The sequence below is a fragment of the Lactuca saligna genome, chromosome 8, assembly GCF_052625555.1.
Source record: "Lactuca saligna cultivar CGN05327 chromosome 8, ASM5262555v1, whole genome shotgun sequence".
Lineage (NCBI taxonomy): Eukaryota > Viridiplantae > Streptophyta > Magnoliopsida > Asterales > Asteraceae > Lactuca > Lactuca saligna.
The window spans coordinates 68,421,002-68,443,553 of NC_136424.1; the positions used below are offsets into that span (position 1 = coordinate 68,421,002).

General features: G+C 36.0%; 1 pseudogene; it reads left to right on the forward strand.

The window, feature by feature from the left end:
- The first annotated feature begins 18,294 nt into the window (after nucleotides 1-18,294).
- LOC145007956 (putative aspartic proteinase GIP1 pseudogene) lies at nucleotides 18,295-19,829 on the forward strand (annotated as a pseudogene).
- The last annotated feature ends 2,723 nt before the right edge of the window (nucleotides 19,830-22,552 follow it).

Below are 22,552 nucleotides of genomic sequence, written 5' to 3' on the forward strand. Positions count from 1 at the left end.
ACTTGGAGCTGGGGGCAGTGGTGTTTACCCTCAAGATTTGGAGACATTATCTTTATGGGGTCCGTTGTACCATCTACACGGATCACAAGAGCTTGAGATACCTCATGGATCAACCGAGTCTAAACATGAGGCAGAGGAAATGGTTGGATGTGATGAAGGATTATGATTGTGAAATCCTTTATCACCCAGGGAAGGCCAACGTAGTGGCCGATGCCTTAAGTCGGAAGGTGACAGCAGCCCTTATCAGAGATTTGTGTTTGAGAATGGCTGTGATTACTCTGTTATTGGAACGGATCAGGGAGGCTCAGGTTGAGGGCCTCAAGGAAGAGAAGCAGAAATGCGAAAGGATTGTAGGTCGAGTAGCTGCATTCGATTATGATAGTCGGGGGTTGTTAACCCTTCATGGGAGAGTGTGGGTACCGTACGGAGGCGGAGTACGACAAGTGTTGATGGACGAGGCTCATAAGTCTCGATTTTCTATCCATCCAGGGGCAACGAAGATGTATAGAGATCTTCGACCCGATTACTGGTGGCCCTGCATGAAGCGGGATGTTGCTTGGTATGTGGAGAGGTGTCTGACCTGCAGGAAGGTCAAGGCAGAACATCAGAGGCCTCACAGCAAGATGCAACCGTTAGATATTCCCGTGTGGAAATGGGAGGACATCACTATGGATTTTATCACCAAGCTTCCCAGGACCGCACGAGGAGTAGATTCAATATGGTTAGTAGTGGATCGGTTGACGAAGAGTGCCCATTTTATCCCGATCCAGGAGAGTATATCGGCAGAAAAGTTAGTCGATATCTATGTGCGTGAGATTGTGGCACGCCATGGAGTGCCGGTATCGGTGGTGTCAGACCGAGATGTCCGTTTTACCTCCCGATTCTGGAAGCGGTTCCATGACGAGATGGGTACTCGTCTCCACTTCAGCACTACTTTCCACCCTCAGATGGACGGGCAGAGTGAGAGGACGATTCAGACTCTCGAGGACATGCATTTTGGATTTTGGTGGTAGTTGGGATACGTATCTTCCGTTAGCGGAATTTTCATATAACAACAGTTATCATGCGAGCATCGATCGACCTCCCTTTGAGATGCTTTATGGGAGGAAGTGCAGGACCCCGATTTGTTGGGGCGAGGTGGGTCAGCGAGTCATTGGGAGCACAGAGGTGGTGCTCATGACGACCGAGTTGATCCAGCAGGTCCGTAGTAGACTGCAGACTGCGCAGAGTCGGCAGAAGAGTTACGCCGATAGGAGGCGTTCAGACTTGGAGTTCCGGGTGGGTGACATGGTTCTTCTGAAGGTCTCACCTTGGAAGGGTGTTATCAGGTTCCGGAAGAGGGGCAAGTTGGGTCCCAGGTTTATTGGTCCTTTCAGGGTTTTGGCCTGGGTGGGTCGGGTTGCTTATCGGTTAGATCTTCCGGTAGAGCTTAGCCAGATCCACAACACTTTCCATCTGTCTCAGTTAAGGAAGTGTTTGGTGGACGAGTCAGCAGTTGTTCCTTTAGAGGATATCCAGGTGGATAGCAGCTTGAATTGTATTGAGAGGCCGGTCGCGATTCTGGACCGGAAAGCAAAGACCTTGAGGAACAAGGTAATTCAGCTAGTGAAGGTGCAGTGGGAGCACCGGAAGGGGTCTGAGTGGACATGGGAGGCTGAAGACGAAATGAGAGAACATTATCCCGGGTTATTTGCAGATGCAGTAGCAGACTTCGAGGACGAAGTCTGAGTCAAGTGGGGGAGAATTGTAACGACCCGTTCCTGGTATGTGGTTTTAGTATTCTTTTTTGAAGTTAATGGAGGAACTCGGCGAGTCTATGTCCCGACTCGTCGAGTAGGGTCGCGTTGTTGATCAGCGTATAGATCGGCGACTCGGCGAGTCTATATTCGGGACTCAACGAGTCGGCCTGCCAGGTTGAAACCCTAAATCTTCGGGTTGCTCACTATTTAATCCACCTTATAGCCCCCATTCTCGCCTCCTTCACCCTCAGAACGCTGTGAGAAAACCCTAATCCATCCTTGAGTGATCTAAGTGTTCTTGTGTGATTTGTGAAGGCTTGAAGAAGGAGAAGAAGAAAGGAGCAAGGAGAAGAGGAGTAGTGCAAAGATCCAAGGGCAAATCAGAGTTATTTGAGGTATTCTTCGGATTTCCCTCTTGTTTTATGCTTTAAACCTCCATTAGAACTCTTCTAGATCTAGTTGATGCTTCTCCCAAGCCTTATGATTGTATGAATGCCCTAATAAGTCGAGATATCCTTAGATCTATTCGTTGAGAAGTTTCAGAGCCCAGATCTATTGCCTTTACGAAGATACTTTGCATGGAAACCCTAGATCTAGCCTTTATTATGCTTTTTGAGCTATTTTATCTTCATGAATGCATATGGGCACGTAAAGATAGAATCTTTACGTGCTAATCGAGTTAAGGGAGTCCAGATCTATAAGTCTTATGCACTGGATTCAAGCAGAATCAAGTTTTGAGTTGCTGCATGCAAGCGACTCGGCGAGTCGAGCCGCGAGTCCCCGATTTTTCCCTTTTTGAGTGTTGCCGAGTGAGACCAGTGAGTGATGGAGTGGACTCAGTGAGTTATGGTTAGACTCAGTAATGGAGGGACTCGGTGAGTTGTTCATACAACTCGGCGAGTCCAAGGCAATCGTCTTAACTCGAAGAACAACTCGTCGAGTTGTTCATACGGCTCGGCGAGTCTGATGCAGATTGCCTGAAGTTTTAGATTCGAAAGGGAACTCGTCGAGTTGATGCCATACTCGACGAGTAGCAGCGAGTAGGGTGAGAAATGAGAGTAGGGACTCGGCGAGTTGGCGGCCCAACTCGGCGAGTCAGGTCAACTGTAAAGTTGACTTTAACCAGGAGAGTTGACTTTAGCCAAGGGTAAAGGAGTCATTTACCCCAATACAGTTATTAATAATTTGATTGAGTGTAATTATGGATTTGTAGCCGGGGAGATACCGGAGCAGCAGCAGATAGTTCCCGGAGCCACACACTCAGCAGCCAGATCACGAGGTGAGTTTCCCTTCAGTAGGAACGGGTCTAAGGCCACAATGCCGGCCCGTTTAGCTAGCAGTAGTATCCGGACTTCGGTTCGATGCAGATTTTAGTATGTTTGATGCCTTCGTGGCTCGGACAGTATTTGGTGTTATGTGTTCCGGGTTACATCCCGATGTAGTATGCTATGTATGTACTCATGTTAGTTGATATGCTTATGTGATGCTATGTACAGTATGTTCCGGACTTCTGTCCGATGCAGTCAGTTCCGGACTTCGGTCCGATGCAGTAGTTCCGGACTTTGGTCCGGTGCAGGAGGCAAGGCCTCAGTAGTTCCGGATCCCGATCCGATGCAGAGGGCAAGGCCCTGGGTAGTTCCGGACTTTGGTCCGATGCAGTTTCCGGACTTCGGTCTGATGCAGTGGGCAAGGCCCAGTATGTGATTATATGTATTATTTGGTATGTGGTAGTTTGGGGGAGCTCACTAAGCTTCGTGCTTACAGTTTCAGTTTTGGTTTCAGGTACTTCCGCAAGCAAAGGGAAGAGCTCGAGTTGATGGCATCGCACACACACACCGCAATATCATTTGTCCTGGGAGTTGTTTGTTTTTCATAGATGTGACTAATACATTTTTGATTCAGTTCACTTATAACACTTTATTATTGTTGTGAGATATTGACGTACGAGTTTACCTTATGATTTTATTATGGTGTTTTTAGTAATTATTTAAAAAAAAAAAATTGGGTCATTTCTTTTGGGATGTTACAATAACACTCGGGAATAATTGCTAGACTTGGGTTTTTGGCTTTGGAATGGATTATAACACACATAGGGACCATTTATTGGAGTTTACAGCTGTAAACATGGAGTTTACGACCGTAAACTCCCCCCTCACATCCCATTCTTAAAGTTTTGGTCCTAAATCAATCACACATGATTCTAATGATTTTTCCTAAGCCCTGTATCAATTTTTAGGGGACTTTTGGCATGGTTTTTGGAGTTTACGGCCCATGAACCCCCTCATGGCCGTGAACTCATTAAAAAGGGTGTTTTTATATGATTTGAGGTCCAATACTTGTTTGTAAACACTTCTAGAATTTATCCCAAGGCTTTAGGTGTGTTAAAGTGACATTTTAACACATTTAGAGGAGTTTACTCTCCAAGAACAATGACTTTACGGCCCAAGCATGTTCTTGGGCAGTAAACTCAGGTTTACTCCTCTAAATTTATGTTCAAGGTGTTCCAAGGCCAATTCCATAATTCTACAAGTCGTATCTAAGCCTTGTTGGTGTTTTGGAAGGGTTTAAGGGCTTAAAACCCCCTTTAATATGTGTTTTGTTCTATTGGAACTCAAACTAATGATTCTACATGTTATATTGGAATTCAAACTGATGATTCTTCATGTTAAAGTAATTCTTTTGAAGGAATGATGCCTCATAGAAAGCCTATTATCCAAGATATTCAAATTTACCAAACTCCAAATATTTTTGTACAAAAGACTTCTAATGTCGTTCAAATCATGAAATTTGATGAACATGTTCAGATTCGATAATCACATTAATGTTCATGAAAAAGTTTAGAAAGTTGAAACCAAACTCGTTGAAAGAAATTTCGTTATGCAAATTCGTTCTCAAAATTTTGTTAAAAGTTGGAGAAATGAGAAAATGTTTTATTGTTGGTTCTATGAAATATTTGATAATTTTTGTATTTGAGCTAAAAAGATTATATTAAATTTTTCTCATTCAGAAGTGATTTCTCATTCTAATCATTTCTCCAAAGCAATGGGTTTGTAAAGAGTCATCTCGTGTTCCAAATCTCAAATAGATCTCTAAAATTTCATGTTGCAAAATGAAGTTTTATTTGAGGGGAGCGCTTTTTCTTGAAGATATCAATTATTATTAATTTTAAATGGTTACAAATTTGACACCACAAGCTTTGAAAAGATGATTTTTTACCATCGTTGAAAGGTGTGAAAGTTGTCAAAAGGAAAAATTAAGGCTGAAATGTGACACATTATGCAAAAAGAAGGGAGAAATCGGTCAAAGTTTTCTAAAAAGATCAAAATCGGATCTTTAGTAACGTATCAAGAGTTTTGTAATTGGAATCTTTGATATAAAGGTATTTGGTTTCCGTTGTTATTAATTCGTTCTTGCAAGGTTGAAATCATTGTTCAGAATCAGATAAGCGGAAAAACAAACGCGAAATCGAAATAGAAGGTCAGAATTCAAAATCGTCACTGTTCAATCTCGGAAGTATCCGGTGGTTTTGGAATTTGATTTCGGAGTTTTTGCATTTTGATTTGAATATTGCATCTTTTCCTATCACTGATTTCGTTTTTGAAATCAGTAATCAATATAGCAATTGACATCGGAGATTTTCGATTTCGTAATTGAAATCATTGGTTTCGTAAAAAGGATGCCGACATCGGAGGTTCTATTTATCTTCGCAATCTAATCTAGACTTTCCATCTCTTCATTATTATAATGGAACTCGAAACAATTGGCTTGCGAAGTGTTCGTATACGAATATGATTTCAAGATCGGAGCTTTGATGTATTTCAAATTTTGTATCCGTATTGGTGTTTCAAGCTTCGTCAACTGATTTTGACTTTCTCAGTAAAGAACAACATTTTATCCGCTTAAGTCTTAACTAAGGAAGATGAGTATGGTTTTATAATTCATATCCTTATTCTTTGAGCAACTTAACAGTTTTAACCCAAATTCAGAATTGTTTGAAATTTTATGGGTTTTAACCAAATTTAATACTTTTTACCCAATTATTTCGGTTTCTTATCATTTTCTTGGTCTATTTCTTTCTAAACCCTTCTTACTTTTGTTTCTTATCTTTTCGTTTTGTTTAATTCTCAAAAACATGAAAATCACAAAAATACGTTTTTATTCTTTTCTTTCTTTTTGAAGCCTCAGAAAATCAAAAACCCAAAAAGATATTTGTTTGTTTTTGTTTTTTCTTCGGATAAACCCAAAAATGATGTATTTATGTTTTTATTCTTGGAGATTATTGTTCATATGTGAACATTTGTGAAAGTCACAAATAGTCGCAATCGGTTAGCGTTTAAATGAAAAACTGGTTTTAGAGAGTATTCAGATGCGAATGGCATGGTTCAGATGCAAAAGTGAATGGCTCAAATGCGATTCAATACGATTGGTCTGAATGGTTCGCAGTTAATTCTTTTACCCATCGGTTAAAGCTTGTATTAAGTGGTTTCTTCCATGTTTTGCTGATTGTTCGCTGGTTATTTGAAGTTTGTGATGATATTGTGACAACTAACAACATGGGTACAAAAGTGCAATATTACAGAGTCAAATCCTATTTGCATTAATTTTTGAAGATGATTGAGTCGATATATCAGATGTGTGTTTCGATGCCACTCGCAAGCTCCAATTTGTTTCATGTTACATTCATAAATGAGGATCATTATAGTCCCCTAGGACTTGCATCCCAGGAGTAGCCTCCGACGATCAAGTTAGTATCGATGCGAAATGAGGTTCGGGTCCTTCGATGAGAAGGGACCCGATTGTATGTATGTAGAGAGAGAGAGAGAGAGAGAGAGTAAAATGGAATTTAGCCTCATGATGTCTCTTGATGAGTATTTATGGTCAATAGTACCTTAATCTTGGAGAAGAAGCTAACAATTGTACATTAGGAAGGTAAACCTGAGTTGTACTTGAAGTGATAGGAATACTTCTTGTCTTGGGAAGGAGCAGTTAAGAACTACCAATAACCGAACCATGGTAAAATGACTGAACCATGGTCAAATTACCGAAGAATGGTAAAAAAATAGAACCGTCGAGAAATGACCAAACCATGGTAAAACGACTGAACAACGTAAAATCGTGAAATGGTAAAATGACTGGCCGAACCGTCCGGAAATAAACGAATCATAGAAAAATGACCTAACCGTCGGGAAATGGCCTAACCATAGGAAAATGACCAATGAGATATGTATATCAACAAGTCCCCCAAGTATGATGTAGGATCGATTCGATGTATGGTCCTGCTTTAGACTTATAGTAGCATGTATACACAGTCAAATGTATTCAAGTGCATGTGAACGAGATTAGAGATATGACAACTCTGTTCATGTTAACATTTATTCGATATGACCTTGTGTGATCATAAAGTTCAGATAAGTCTAATGCTTTGGATATAACCAGTTTTGTCGACAAAATAATCGATGATCACGTCACCTTGAGAAGGGAACTGACCATTAAGTCCCCCAAGTCTGAAGTAGGAGCGAGTCGATGTCTTATCTTGCTTTGGACTTATAGTATGCTGAATTAAAATGCAAATGGTGTATAAACCAAAGTGGCCCATATGTTAGCCAATCGATGAGATGAAAAAAATGATGATTTGTATTTGGTTGTTCAACGGTACAAGAGATATTTTCCTATATTTAGCCAAATCATGGTGAAAACTGTGGTGGCTTTATTGTTTCGGACCATGGTATGAGAAACATGGTGGTTTTATTATGTCGAACCATGGTACTGAGCCGATGGTGAGTCACTATGTCAAACCATGGTGATGAGCTATGGTGGCATCATGGTGACTTAACATAATCGGACCAATGTGTAAGAACCATGGCGGCTTTGGTATAAACCATTGCATTTGGCTACCGAGAGTTGGATGGACTTCGTTACCGAAATCAAGAGTTACAAGCACTTGATTTATCACAAAACATATATCTTAGAATAATAAAATATGACAGTAGAACATTAAAACATACTGTCAAGCTACAAAAAAAGCGAATTGCTTATGACGGGTATGTGGTGCATTTGTTACTTCATCATTGTGCATTCACATTAGTTACCATAAGCAAAGTACTAAAAGTATGAGAATTGTACCTTACGATACATATGATGTGATGCATGGTTTGAAGTATGGGATGAACCGGACCAAAATGATCATCTGGAAAAATTCAGCTTTAATTTCCAAATATGACTGATTTGACCCAAAAGGTGTGTGCTGCGTATGAATTGCTTTTGTGAATGATAGTTTGATATCAAGAGTGTTATTCTTGAGTGAGTGGACTATGGAAGCTCACAATGCTTTCACATGCGAATACATGAAGGTATGAAAAGCGGTCACAGTAAATGTAGTTGAAACTACCATACTTGTCTGAAACTAGATATGTTTTCAATTCGATCTTCAGTAGTACATGCCTGAATTGATTCTGTAATTACATATAGATCGACTATTGTCGCGATCACAGTAGTCGAGATCGAGATTGATCATCAAGATTGTAAGTTGGGTTTGTGATTTTTGTACCTATTGGTACATGGAGCTAAAAGCCAGAGAATAGAGAGTTGTGGTGAAAGGTAGTGGAAGCTAGTAATAGAGAAGGTAGTGGAAGCTATAGTATTAGTAATTTGGTAAGAAACTATATATGATGCAGATCTGTTACTGAAGCATTTTGATATAAATCGAAGTAATTTGAACGTTGCACGATACAGTAGCAATGCAAGATTTCTTCTGTTTGTTTTTCTGATTGTGTTAGCGACAAAGGAGTGAATAACCAACACCATGTAGTATGATTTCCCTCCTGGTGTATTGTTGCATATATTGGTCTGGAACAATCATAGTGACCAGCGAAACTTGTCATGCCGTGGTGTAGTGGCTAAATCAGACTCTAGTGCAATTCAGAATAAGGCGCATCAGGTTCTTCCTAATGCTTATGAAGCTGTTGCGGTTTGCATTAAAGTATGTGAACGAAGCTTAGTGGTGTTTCCAAGGCTGTTGTTGATGTTTGTAGAAGATTAGTTGGTGGAGTTTGATTTAGGTTCGATTCTGAATGTTGTAAAGTCCAATAGAGGTGTACGATGTAATGAGGTTACCATGCCCACCGAATCAGTTGATTACAGGGAAGAAAGCACCAGTGAATCGAGAATTGGAAATTAAAAATTGCATCTTCAACAAGGACCTTTAGTGGTAGTGAGCGGGGGAAAACAGTGCCACCCTTTCCGAGCTAGTACCAACCATAAATACCGAACCTTAGATCCATAGAGAGTTTAAATCATCATCACGTCTGAGTTCGATTGATAATAAAGGTTTGATTTAGTGAAAATTGCTCTTTCAAACGTTTCCTCCAACACCTGTTGTGCAAGACTCGTTTCCCTTGTTTTTAGCAGGTCTGTGAGATTATCAAAACTAGATGTATACAAAACCATCCCTAGTCTTCAGATATTCAATTCCACAAATAAAGGAAAACTGTATGCAGTGGAGGAAACACGAAATTAAAGAGATTCAAGTGACGATGTCGATGGAAGTCAAACTCTTCTTAGTGGTTGAGATGAAGTTTAAGAAAGTCCAGATGTACCGAACCACAAATATAGGTCAACAATTAGCGAACCACAGATGCCGACCAACGAATCCTGAGCCATAGGTACGATCGCCAAATACCAAACCATAGATTTCGACCCGTATATACCGAACCACAAATGACTGATCGACGAATATTGAACCATTAACCACAGACCCTGATGGAGTTCCAGAATAGAACTCTATTGCAGGCATTTCGTCGAGCATACTGCTCATCTCTTCCCGTTTTTGCTTGAGCTACACTAGATGCGTCTCTTTTTTAATCAACTAATTCAGAAAATAAAATCAAACATATATAAATTGGGTTAGAGAGGTGGGAATGATGTATTCTTTGGCATACACAACATTGTTTGCTGATTTGTCCTTTATGGAAAGAAATCAGATAAGGACACTTGCTTGATGCTTCAAAATTGACAATCGGGTTCGAGCATCGAAAGTTGGATTAGCGATTATGCTAATGAAAGACGATTACTATATCGATTTTGCAATTAAACCATGAAGAATCGAGGCTATAGGACTTTGGGTCACATATTTGTATATATTTGATGAGGCAAAACATATACATTATAGTTAGTTAATTTGAAGATATGTTGATCGAGGTTCATGTGTCGAAGACTAAAGAACATCCCCTGATGACTGGAAACCTTGAAGACATTATCAGCACCAAAAGCATGAAGACATCATCCCATGAAGACTGATCAATGTGTCCATACGTTGATCAGGTGATACAGTGATGACACACGCTGATGGTTATACTTAGTTGAAGCTGACGTTGAAGCCGACAGCTTCAACTGAAGCTGAAGTTGATCTCCCTGACGCCAATGTTGAAGCTCAAGCTGATCAGCGTGTCGCCTGACATTGATGATGATGCTCTTACGAGCATCTGATGTGTTGTTGTTGATATTCGAATCTGGAGAAGATCTGATATGATCCATTTGTTATACCATATTATTTTATATTTAGATTAGATACAATTCCCTGATTGAAGGGATTCACTAGAATAGATTAGTATATAATCATGTATTGGGGGTGTAAAACCCTAATTGTGCTTTTTTGATGGCTTAGTGCCATTTTCTTTGTGCACATCATTCTCTTTGTGAAAACCTTTCTTGGCAAAAGATATATTTGTAATACTTTTGTTTTCTTCATTGTTCTTTCTTGTTTGTATCCAATCTATAAATCTATAAAGGGTTTAGGACCAACAAATGGTATCAGAGCAGGCTCGAACATTTGTTCTAAGATATGTTGAAGATTCAGAAGTTCAATAACTATACAAAAACTCAAAAATCAAAAGAAGAATAAGAGATCTTATACAATCATCAAGATATGAAGAATATTGCATAATTAGAAAAGAGAGAGTGTGGTATTTTTCCTTATCTATGGTACTTTATGATTAATTCATGTATATTTGGTCCTTATAATATTTCTCAGATGAGAGAACAACATTTTAGTGGAAGGATCTAATGGGTTACTAGGGTTACAACTTCAATACACTAAGCAGAAAACATTTAAACAAGTCAAATGATTAGGGCACATTTAACCTAATAGGATCTATGTCTTTCACATGTAGCAACATACTATGAATGATCATCCTATAAAAACTTTCCTATGAAAAAATAATCCATAAGAACAAGAAACTTACATTGAACATTGTTATAGCAAACAATCTTGAATTCCTCATTAAAAGACTCTTGGAAGCAAGTGTCGCGCCTCTAATTGTTCACACCCAAACCCTAGCAACCAAGGACCTTGAAGAGAGAGATGAGAGAGGTGAGAATTTAGACCCTAAGCCTCTAAATGAATGTCATGGCTGAAATTCTAAGGCTAAGGGTCATTTTATAGCTAAGGTAGTTTGGTGTCAAAGCTAGGTTTAAGGAGGAAACAGACCCTACTAGGTAGTTTGGTGTCAAAGCTAGATTGTTATAGCAAACAATCTTGAATTCTAAGGGGCTTGGACAAAATTCCTTGGGCTTGCCCAAGTGATTTTTTCCACGTTATCTAATGAGGTCCATGGGCTCCTTTCCTCAACTTTCAATAAATAACCAAACAGACCCTACACTTTTAATTAATTCAATTAATCCAAAATTTTATTCAAACTAATTTCTGATTAATGATTAATTAAATAATATTATTTCCAATTAATATATATTATTCTCATAATATATTAACAAACTATTTATTTTGATTTTTAATTAATTTATTAACCATATAATAAATTAATAAATCAGTCTCTCTATCTCGAAAAGCTATCCTATTCAATTGTTAGGTTTGAGGGAAACCCAAAAGGATTATGCTAAAAAATCAATTCAAGTTATATTAATTGTAGTTATGGGTTTAGACATTCAATCCAACAGTCTCCCAATTGGATAAGTTTGTAACTATAATTGCCAATATAGCTTCTAAACTGATCAACAAATTGTTGCTTCCAAAAGTCTCTATCGAACTTTGACCCAGTTAGTAACATGTCCTATGATAAATGATCAAATGTTCCTTCGTTCTACTAGATATCCTAAAGACATGAGACATGGATTATAATCAATCTCACTGTCCAATTTTAGTTTCCAGATTTCTGATTTGTAACGACTAAATTTAGACTGCTAATTAAACACATCAATTTAGTCTAGGCTTGGCCAACCACTTGTAAGTCAACACCAAATCACTGAGGGGTCCATAGATATCGCTTTTCCTATTAGGGAAAAAGGAACAAAGAAACTTTGATTTATATGCTTGTAATATTTACTTATCAAATCATGTACAACAATACGTTTTATAACATCAAGTTACTGATGTGTTTACACATTATCAATGCAAAACTGAGTTGTAAACTACAATACATATATCTCGGTTTCAAGAATATAAGATATTATCGTCTCAAAATTACCCGTGATAAAATCCATGAAATAATTCTCGGAGCATGGGTTTATCTAATACTCAAAATCCCCATTTCTAAGTACTCATGAACATTGCAGCAAAACTATTGTCATGTCTAAAACTCTTTAGACAATCTACAATCCAGTTCACGACAATATTAATTCGCTACTTACTTCTGGAAGTACGAGCAACTGTGGAATTTCGAATAATCAAATTATTCTGGAAGTAAAAGATGCAAAGTGAAACACAATAATAACCTAATTAACTATGGTCTCAAACTATTGAATATAAATAAAATCCTTATTATTTAATCACCATATTAATTAGACTTTATCTATTGTATAATGTTTCGAGTAATAAAATAAAAACTTGAATTAAACATCAGTCATGCCATGTTATAAATATGCATACTATGTATCTCTATGGTACTTCCTTTGCAAACAGATCGACTTGACAGTATTCCAATGATACTCATTTCACAATTCCAAATTCTAGTCACTACTAAATATGTTAGAATTCCAACCTTACATGCATTGTCCTTCTGTGATGTCAAGGCTTCAAAGTCACAAAAACATAGCCACTGATATTACAAAATGTTCCATCGGAACTTTGTTACTAAAAACAATTCCAAAATAATAAAGTTTCAAATTCAAGGTACACTCCTTGAACACCTTCCTTGCATTAAAGTTTCTTACTCATATATAGATTTTAATCATCAACACCCTCTATTGAAACATTTCCATATGACCATATGACCATCAACTTTGACCAAGAATCATCTAAATCTAAAATATGCCACTATGGTTCGTCCAAATTAATACTTATACTTCCAACTATCCACAAGTAACTAATCCTTTTGGTATAACCTCATAACGTTCTTGACATTTGTTTAACAACTTTAGTCACACAAAATTCTAGTTCTTTTCCCTCTCAATGCCCAAGGTATTTTGGTGTTTACAAACCATTTTAAGTTTGTAAAATTACTTTATTTGAAATTCAGTTTATTTCAGCAGCCTGCTTCTTATTATAGACTGCAGACGTTTGGTCCACCTCTTCTGCTACTGAGGCTTGCAGATGTGGTCCGCATACTGTAGACCTTTTAGCTTCAGAAAAAACAAAAACACCTAAGAAGCTGAGTGGCAGCTTTAAGATGTGCAACTCTTGGATTGGTAACAAACTGACTAAGTCTGTTAACAGCATACGCGACATTTGGTCTTGTAATGGTGAGATACACTTAATCTTCTATATGTTTTTGGATCTGAAAATAATGGCCCCTCAAAATTGGAAGTCTTACAAGCAAGGTCCATTGGATATTGGTTTGGTTTAGAAGTTAACAAACCAGTGTCCTTAAGCAACTTTAAGGTATATTGCCTTTGTGAAATAAAAATGCCTTTAGAAGATCTGGCAATTTCTAATCCCAAAAAATGTTGCAATTTTCCCAAGTCCTTCAACTTAAACTTTGTTTGATGGCATGAATTCCTTATAAAGACGCACCTGTTAGCACAATGCCATCTACATATACTAAAAGTGCAACATAAGTGCTACCATGACCCTTATAAAATAGAGAATAATCAGCTTTAGATTGTTGAAAACCTTGAGAAATGAGGACAGAAGAGAATTTGGCATACCATTGTCTGGATGACTGTCTCAACCCATAAAGGGATTTCTGCAACTTACAAACCAATGCAGAACATTAGTTGTACCATTATACCCTTGATGACAATTGTAACCCTATGGCAGTTGCATATAGACTTCCTCATCAAATTACCATTAAGAAAAGTATTGTTTACATCTAATTGAAACAAAGGCTATGATCTTTGAGAAGCTAATGCTAACAATAACGTTACAGTGACCAACTTTGCCATTGGTGAATATGTCTCAATAAAATCAATTCATTCAAGTTGATTGACCCCTTTTGCCACTACATTGTGCCATCAGATTTTCTTTTAATTTTGTATACCAATTTTGATCCAAGAGCTTTTCGACCAGGTGGCAAAGGAACCACACTCCAAGTATTGTTGACTTCTAAAGCAACTAATTCTTCTTGCATAACTTTGACCCATTCTTGTGAGTTAATTGCTTCATTGTAATTTTTAGGTTCATAATTAGTAGAAGGGCAATAGAAAAAGCTCCATATATTGGAGAAAGTTTATCATATGACAAAACTTGAGATAAGGGGTATAAGGGTAATTTGATAGAACTACAGACTTGAACATTATTACTCATATTATGATGATAGTCTTTAAGATACGATCGAATTCTTCGTGTTCTGATTAGTCTAGTTGAATGAACATTGGGAGCAGGATACTCAGGTGGTAAAGGTACTTGTACTTCAGGAACATTAACATGTTGAGATGGATTTATTTATGTTTCATCTAAAACCATATCATCATAAACAGAAGGAAGAACAAACTCCTAAAAAGGATCGATTTAACCCTTAAATTTGGAATGCTTGAAAGGAAAAATATCCTCTTTAAAAACAACAGCCCTAGACATAAAAACTTCCTTTATCTCAACATCCATCAATTAGTAAGCCTTCATTCCCATTGGATACCCCTAAAAAAATGCAACTTGCCCTGGGATTAAATTTGTGTCTTGTGATTTGATTAGTAGATGCAAAAGCTAAACATCCAAAACTCTTAAACTTTGAATAATCAGGTGGATGATAATAAAGTTTTTCAAAGGGTGAAGTATTATGGAGTTTTGAAGGAACTCTGTTTATAAGAAAGGTTGCACAAATAACACGATCAGACCAAAAAGTAATGGGAATATTGGATTGAAAGAAGAGTGATCTTCCTACATTAAGAAGGTGTTGATGCTTTCTTTCAACAACTGAATTTTGTTCTGGTTGTTCAACACAAGAGAATTGATGTGGTACCTCATGTTTATTGAAGAAATTAGTGAATGCCAATTCTTTGGCACTATCAAAACAAAATGTTTTGAATTTAGAATTGAATTGAGTAAGAATCATTATAAACAAATGTGAAATAATTTGTTAAACATCATATTTATGTTTCACTAGGTACACCCATGTAAATCTTGTGTTATCATCCATAATAGTAACAAAGTATTTATGTCCTTTAGAATCAGGAACATGATAAGGAACCCATACATCACAATGGATCAAATCAAAAGGGGTTTAAGCAACATGATTATTTAAATCAAAAGATAACCTTCTTTGTTTTGTTAAAGGCCATACAAAACAGATATGCTTGGTTTTTGACTTGTTGAAAAGTAAATTACTACTAAGTAGATTTAACTTGTCATCAGCAGGATGACCAACTCTTTAATGCCACTATTGAAAAGAGACAAATTTGATGGAAATGGCTTCAGGAACATCTTCAAGAACATAAAGTCCACTTTGAACTTTAGCTATGTCAATCTAGTTCTTGATCAAAATTTGTTTCACAATCGCATAAACATGGTAAAAAGAAGCCTTAAGAACTCTTTGAGTAATCAGTTGATAAAATAAAACCAAATTAAGTTCAAATTAGGGTACGTATAACACATTTTCAAGCAAAATATCTTGATTCAATCAAATATTTCCCATCAATTCAACATAAATTAACAACTGATTTGGTAATCTTACTTTTGTTCCTAAAACGCCCTTAACATCAATGAAAAGATCTTTATTGTTGTAGATATAGCAAGTTGCTTAGACTATCCCCATTAGCAATTCAACCCAACCCATTTATCTATTAAAAAAATAATTTATCTATCTTCTACATATACAATCTAACCAAACACAATCCTTTACACCCAATAGCAATCCAATTCAACCTAATTTTATATTAAAAAATTATATCAATATTGGTCTTATTTTGTAGAGAAAAATAAATTACATATTTTAGTATATTTTATTTTATTTTTTTACCAAAGATAAAATAAAGTTGTTAACTATATTAGTTTTAAATATAAAAGCTAATTTAAATCAACTTATCTAAAGAGGAAACTTGGCAATATAAAATAATAAAAAGGCATGAGCCATTTGGTGAGCCGAGTCATTGTGGCAGCCTAGGTCCCACAATATATCATATTTTTCTTTTTCTTTTTAAACTTTTTTTTGTGACCCATCCCCAAAAGATCACCAATGGGGGTAGTCTTAGGTATCTAAAATCCAAATATTGTATTGATAACAACTAGATTTGAGTGTAAGAACATAGTGAATACCTGACTCTTTGGTATTAGTGATATTAACAGATTTTGCAGAAGTAAGTTGTCTTGTCAGCATATCAATCAATTGCTGACATTGTGCGACATTGCGCATTGGTGAGATTAGTAATATTCTTCCCTTCTTTATCGAATTGAGATTGAGAATGAGCAGCAACAACATTAACATGATAGTTTGAATTTGAATTATTGTCATTGAAAGTCTCATTAGAACGATAACCACGAAGAACCCCGTGTAACTTGTAGCACTTTTTAATGGTGTGACAAATTTTCTTACAGTGTGCACAAATTGGCAAATTACGATTCTTTGTAGAATTGTAACAATTCTTTTGATTATAATTGACATTGTTACTTTGAACATTGAATGCAACATGAGAAATAGAAGATGATGGATTACTTATCTCACATTCTTGTTCTTGAGTAACCAGAGAAAATATTTTGTTGACTGCGGGAGTTGGATCCATGAGAAGAATATATCCTCGAACTTGAGCTATTTGTCGTTCAAACCCATGAGAAACGACATTGCATATTCGACTTCCTTTGCTCCACCACATATGCATAATCCACAAGTACAATGGACATCGAAATTTGATAGATCTTCCCAAAGAACCTTAAGTTTTGTAAAATAAGTGCTCACATAATCATCCCCTTGCACAATATTCATGAGGTCTAGTTTTGTGAAATAAGCGCTCACATAATCATCACGTTACACAATATTCATGAGGTATTGTTTGATCCGAAAAATGTGAGGTCCATTACTTTGCTGCAGTGGTTAAGTAAATCATAGAGGCTGAAATTCCTTTCGAAATTGAATTTAAAATCCAAGAGATGACGATATTATTATTTCGAATCCAGACCTTTCGTCGAGTAGCATCAGTAGTTGGAGATTGAGGAAGATCTCCGATAATGAAATCAAGCTTGTCATTGACGGAGAGTGCAATAGTCATAGATCGGACCAGGATGCTTAATTATCTCTGGTAACCACTTGAGTTACCAAAATAGCACTGGGATTATATGAATGATGCAAGTAATATGGATCGTCAACCAAAATTTGTTGATTCTCACCATTGTTTGCTCTCGGATTATTAACTTATGCCATTGATAACGCATATGACGAAGAAGAGGAAGATCAAAAATATGAAATGATTTCGAAACAAAGGAAATCACCAAACAAGAAAACAAAAGATGATTTCAAAACAATGACATCACCAAAGCTGGAAAAATCGAAATAAAAAATGAATGATGCTGGAAAAATCGAAATAAAAAATGAATGATGCGGAAGAACGTGACCACTCTGATACCATATTATTGGAGAAAGAAAAATCAATTCTATTTCTTCATTGATTTTAGAAATCATAGTACAAACTACAAAGTATATATACAATGGCTATACTACGCTAAGCTACCTAACAAAGTATATATACAATGAAACTATACTACGCTAAGCTAGCTAACATGCACCTAACAAACATAACAACCTGGATTAATTAACTGCCACACTAACTAACCATAATTAATTAACAGTAACTATCTTGATGAAAGTACAATGCTAATAATATTGGACCAAGCAGCATTCATGTTATGTATGTCATGCGGCTCATGCAATCATGGATTCATGGTACAAGCATTTATTTCCATTTCTAATAATAACATAATGAGTTTTATGAACTCTTATATATCTTGCCACAACTATGTAATATATGTAATTGTCACATGCTGGGAAAGTAAGGGCAAAAAATCATTTGACAGGGGTTTAAGATGCTGAAAGTCTGAAACTATATGTGTTGGTCAAATAGGAAAAGAAAAACCGTGAAGGACTGAAATTACAAAACAAAATTCTTTTTTGGACCTAAAAAACAAAATATGCAAACCTCATGGTCCCAATTTGTAATTTATTCTATAATTAGTAAGGTCGACGTAATCAAATCATCAAATTTTGAAATGCCCAACCAAACATGCGGTGGTTCCCGGGAAATTCCAAAGGTGGCCGCAATTCTGCCGTCACCATCATCCTTTATGTTCCCTCGTATCCCAGCTTAATTGCCCTTCGCCGCCGTCCAACCACTGTCATTCATCATCCTCACCCAATATATAGTATATCTAACCGATTCACTTCCTCAATTTGCTGCAATCAAACACCCAACAATGGCACTCTCCATCTTCTTCGCTTTTCTGTTCATATCTCCTTCGTTTTCAGCTTTTGTTGCTCCAATAACAAAACGTCATGTCCAGACGACTCCGTTTTACATGCTAAAGCTTCACCTCAAAACCCCTCTGCAACCCACCGATTTGCTGCTTCACGTCGGCGCCACCTTCACCGCCGTAGACTGTACCCGTAACTACACATCCACCACTTTTCACCCAGTTCCCTGCAACTCCTCTCTTTGCCACTCCCTCCAATCCAACTGCGATATCAACACGGGGAAGACAGTGGTTCCTGGTGGTTGTGTCATTCTACCTCACAACTCGTTCGCCCATGTTGACTCGCTCGCTTTACCGACCACCAACGGGCGGAACCCGGGTCAACTCGGCGTGTTCCACGACTTCGTCTTCACTTGCTCCGACGAGTCGTCACGGTTACTGCAAGGTCATGCTAAAAAAGAGGTTACCGGTTTAGCAGGTTTCGGGTTTTCCAAGTTTTCACTCCCAGCTCAGGTTAGCACCACCGTCGCATCGTCGGTGTTTGCACTGTGCCTTTCCGGCTCGCCGTCGGCTCCCGGCGTCGGGTTCTTCGACCTGATCAGACCGTACTATTTCTTGCCGGGAATTGACGTCTCCGAGCATCTCAACTACACGCCTATCTTCTCATACCCTATCGCAATCACCACCAGAAAAACCAACACCAAACGCTACGAAGATCCTTATTTTATCGGAGTTAAATCAATTAACGTCAACGATAAACCGATAGTAATTAACCAGAAACTTCTAACAGTCGATAAAAACGGCAACGGTGGGACAAAGATCAGCACAACGAATCCATACACCGTGTTAGAGAGATCAATCTACAGTGCTTTCATCGAAGCATTCACGAACGAATCGTCTATAATGAAGCTGAAATCAACCACACCTATTAAGCCATTCAAGATATGTTACGAAGCGAACGATGTCTCAGAGACCCATTTGGGGCCAAACGTACCTGCAATTGACCTTGTGATGCAGAATGATGTAATTTGGAGGGTTTGGGGGAAGAACTCGATGGTGAGGATTGTAGAGGAGGGTGTGGACGTATGGTGTTTAGCCATTGTTGATGGAGGTGTTAGACCCACTTCGTCAATGGTGATCGGAGGGCATCAATTGGAGGACAATTTGCTCCAATTTGATTTAGGGGCAAAAAGATTAGGGTTTAGTTCTTCACTTTTGCAACACAAGACAATGTGTGCTAATTTCAATTTCACTACCATCTAACTCTTTTTAATTATTAGTCTCAATTGTATTTTAAATTTATAAATAAAAAAAAGGGAAAAATACTAATGTGGCCAAAGTTTTAATTACATATCCAAAATTAGCAAATAAAAAAATACATTAGCCAAAACTAGCTCAAAAAAAAAATAGATTTTTATATTCATCTACTGTTTTTTGTTTTGTATAAAAAAAAAAATTTTAAATATTTTGAAGATATAAAATCGTAGGTTATTTTAAAACTTACGGTTTTCTCTATATAAACTACGGTTTGAGTAAAACCTACGTTTTTTTAACTACGGTTTTGGGGGTAAAATCTACGATTTTGGTAAAAAAGCTACAGTTGTGCTTTTATTCATTCATTTATTTATTTTAATAGTGAGTATTTTTTTGAGAGTGAACTACTTTTTTTTAAACTTGACTATTTTTAATCAAAATAATTCTCAAAAAAATACTTTCTATTAAAAATAATAATAATAAACCGTAGCTTTTTTTTACCAAAATCGTAGATTTTACCCCTTAAACTGTAGTTTAAATAAATAAATAAAACCCCTCGTACATTTTACATAACCGTAAGCTATGGTTTGGGAAACCGTAGTTTATACAGAGAAAACCGTAGGTTTCAAAATAACCTACGGTTTTATATCTTCAATATATATATATATATATATATATATATATATATATATATATATATATATATATATATATATATAAAACACGACACAGTAAACGAATTAGCGAAACAGTAGACGAATATTAAAACCTATGGTTTCGTGGGCTATTTTGGGACAAATCCTAAATTTTGGCTAAAAGTTGTTAATCGCTTCCTTAATTTAGCTAGATTAATAACTAGCCCTAAAAAAAATTTCAAGATTTCAATAACAAAAATTGGTTTAGTATCCATTTTGAGTTAGGATAGATTTGTATGAATTTCATCTTGTAACTTATCAAATATTAGTATAACTAGGGCGTAATACTTAAGACTCATGTATTACATGAATTTATTTCAAAGAAAAAATAAAATATGAAATTTAAATATTTGATAAGTTTGAATTTATAAGAAAAATATTAAATTATTAAAACTAAAGTATTTTTTTCTCTTTTAAATTTAAACAAATAATTTAGATAAATAAACAAAGAAACTAATAAGAATTTAATTTAAAAATTTAGAAATTAATCAATTAATGAAAGTGACATGTATTTATTTTTATATCTATTGCAATTATTATATTTAAATATTATATGGAATTTAATAAAATAAAAAAACAATTATCATGTGGAAAAACAAACTAATTTAAAATAACACAAAATAAGATGTGGTAAAATAAATGTGAATATGACATCTCGTAAAAAAACTATCTTTATTTATTAAAAAAGATTTAAGTTGAAGTTTTCGATTTGTTTCAAATTTGTCTCTATAATTTTCATTTTTTGCATAATTGGCCCCCTTCTCGTTTGAAAATTTTGTATAAATTTTTTGAGCATGTTTTTTATAACGATATATATATATATATATATATATATATATATATATATATATATATATATATATATATATATATATATATATATATATATATATATATATATATATATATATATATATATATATGATTAGCTAAATTTAAGATGAGTTTAATTTTGTGAGACCATGAAATCATTTATTTTAAATGAAATATTCTAATATTCTGATAATCAAAAAATACAATATATGTAATATTCTGATATTATATTTTAACACATATTACATTGAAATATTCTAAAAAATATAATGTTAGAATATTATACATATTATATTTTTACAAATACTAGAATATTAGAATATTTCGTTAAAAAAAATTGGTCTCACGATCTCACAAAATTATATATATATATATATATATATATATATATATATATATATATATATATATATATATATATATATATATATATATAATCAAATCAATAGAAATTACATATTAGGGTTACAAGTATAGAAACCAATTACAAAGTGACATATGTTCATTTCTATAGAAGTAATTTTAGTTACAAAAATGGTCCATATAATTGAAAATTAATCCATAATTACATATGCAATATGGAATGTTGCCACAAATAAAAACCACATCGATATACATCAAAATCTAATAAACCCACAACTTGAGTACAAACATAATAAACTCTGATCAATAGACACACAACCAAAAATCCCGCACTCATACAGTCAATCGAAGCCATTACTAGCATCCCCCGATGAAAGCTTCAGTGACTTCAAGTTGTTTAATCCGGCAACCACCCCCTTATCTCCCCTCCTACTTCATTACCCTTTCCAGTGTTCATCATCACCACCTTTAAAGACGAAACCCAGAAAAAACAAAAATTCAATTCCAAATCGATCTTTGTATGAGAAGAACTACCGTCACCTTCGTCGCCTTGAAGCCACCACCACTAATGCCCAGAAATTGCCACCACCGCCTCACTGAAGCACCACTATCACTGCCACTGGAACTAACAATCTCCATCCATCACCTGCAGATCGACAAGAGACAGAGAGATATGAAAGAGATATGAGATTATATCGATGACCAGAACAACATTTGGTGGTTGCGGAATCAACTATGATGGTTACGACATCAACATTTGGTGGTTTCGATAACTATGAATGGTCGTTACGCCAATCTTCCGATCTTTATTGCTCCACCCTCTCCATTTAGCTTTTTTTGGGAAACCCTGATCCTCGATCTGTATCAACGGAAGAATATTTGAAATTTCGATTATTAGAGTTCTGGAT